The sequence below is a fragment of the Echinops telfairi genome, unplaced genomic scaffold, assembly GCF_000313985.2.
Source record: "Echinops telfairi isolate 266 unplaced genomic scaffold, ASM31398v2 ScPeMD7_4;HRSCAF=17, whole genome shotgun sequence".
Taxonomy (NCBI): Eukaryota; Metazoa; Chordata; class Mammalia; order Afrosoricida; family Tenrecidae; genus Echinops; species Echinops telfairi.
In genome coordinates this window covers 11,458,935-11,461,091 of record NW_022103900.1, presented here as the reverse complement: position 1 = coordinate 11,461,091, position 2,157 = coordinate 11,458,935, and the positions used below count along the sequence as shown (strand labels likewise).

General features: G+C 41.4%; 1 pseudogene; it reads left to right on the top strand.

Moving 5' to 3' along the window:
- The first annotated feature begins 447 nt into the window (after positions 1-447).
- LOC115873087 lies at positions 448-544 on the top strand (annotated as a pseudogene).
- Positions 545-2,157: the final 1,613 nt, after the last annotated feature.

Here is a 2,157-nt window from a genome sequence, read left to right as displayed (position 1 = left end):
AGGTGCACTTGACCCAAGCCATCCTATTTTCAATTGCTTCATATGCAATAGAAAGTTGGGCATTGAATCAGGAAGCCAGAAGAAGAATTGATGTGTCTGAATTATGGTGCTGGTAAAGAATATTGAAAGTACTATGGCCTGCCAAAAGAACAAATAAATCTATCTTGAAAAATGTACAGTCAGAGTGCTCCTTAGAAGGAGCACTAAGTAAGGATGGCCTTACTTAGTCTTACATCATGTAGACATGCTGCCAGACGTGACCAGTCCCTGGAACATAGGAACAATTGTGAGGATGGCGCAGTCCTGGGAAAGCACTTCGCTCTGTTGTACATAAAGTCAAGATGACTTAGCGCCAACTTGATGGCACCGAATGAAAACAGCAATATCAAACAAATACATGTGGATTTCAAAAAGTTTATGGAAAAAATGGAATGAAAAGATAATGGAGTACTTGCACGGGTCGCACCTATATGAAAATTGGAACAATACAGAGAAAATTGGCATGGCCCCTGCACAGGTTCAGGAAGCATTATTCCATATGTTCAGATTGTGGGATTGCAGGGAGAGACAGGAAACAAAAGGTGCATGAACTGCTGCATGGAAAACTGATTTACTCTGAAAACCTGCCCCCAAGTCACACTTTTAACATTCCAGCTTTTTTTTTTTTATGATGACAGTGGAAAATTTCCCCATCTTTGGAAACCCCCGCATGGTCAATAAAAGCAGCCAGAATGAAATGTATTCGTTACCTGGAGGGGAAAAGTTGCAAGAGCCAAATTCAGAGAATTGCCAGGAAAAAGACCTATCTGAGATTACTTAACCACTATCCTTTGAATTAAGATAGAGCTAGTTTCTAGCACCAATGTTCTATAAATATATATGTATATCTTATGTATCTAAAACATTTGTAGTATATTTTTACTTTTTTTCTGTCAAAGGGAGAATTTCTAACTGAAGCCTCATCTAAAAAATAAGCAATTAATGTCAGAACTTTAAGCAGCAATGACTCAATTTAAATCCCATTTGGCGATCCCAGTATAGTTTTTATATCAGAAAGAAAGCAGGCCATCATAATTGTCATCCCATCAACGATGCCATTAACTCTAAAGAGCCATCGTGCTACTCCATGAGGAGGTCTCTAGGGTTGAAGTCATTCTATCGCTCCTGTGCTAGATGTACTTGGTAGTAAAATCAGGGTTACTAGCCTGGTGCCCTTTACCTGAAGGGAGCGGGTGGGGACACCAAATTAACCCTGTCTTCAGTCCTCTTAGAAAACTGATAATAAGTACTGTTCTTTCACTCTCAGCTCTTGTCAATTCCTGGCATTCCAGGAGTTGTCAGACTTGCTTTTCCAGCTCTTTCCGGGCCATAGCTAGAGCTGACAGCCTGTGCTGGTGATCTAAATCTCTTGAAAAAACGTCTACTTCGTGCAGATTTTTCTTCTTTTCTGCGTAATTGTCCGTGTTCTTCACACTTTTCAAGTGACCAGCAGCCATCTATCAACATGCACCTATGGACTTTTATTTCTCTCCTTGCTATTTCTAAGTGTTCTCGGTTCTGTTGGTGACCGTAATGTCCCTTGTTTGCTTTTGTCACCGCTGTGGAGGATGTGTCTACATCTATAACTTGTAAGACAGTAGCTTTGCCGACCGGACCAGTATTAAGTTGGAAGCCATCATTTTTGCCCGCTATCAACAATATCATGAATTAGAGAAGTTTAAAGTAATTGAGACTAGTCACTAGTGCCTTACCCTAACCCGTGTCCCCTGCTCCTTCTGTTCAATATCTGTTCACGAGCATTACATTCACTTTGAAACTGATCAAAGGAATTGAGATGAGGTATACATTATGATTCATTTACAACATATCCACAGTCTCCTAGTCATTTGGTGAGGTTCAGGGATGGATTCCCTCGGTTCTTGTTTCTTAATGCTGAAACAATTCACACGGCAGAAGCACTTTTGTAAATCCAAGAAACTTTTATGAAGGAAGGGAAGTTTCAAGGTATGACCGTCTCAGAAAGTACACGCGACCCCTGGAAAGCGTGCAAGGTCATGCGGGCGATCACGCAAGGGTTCAAGACTGAGGATGGCCACTTCAGGGGAGCGTGAACAGCCACACGGAAATGGTAGTCCACAGAGCCAAAGGAGTGCCTGA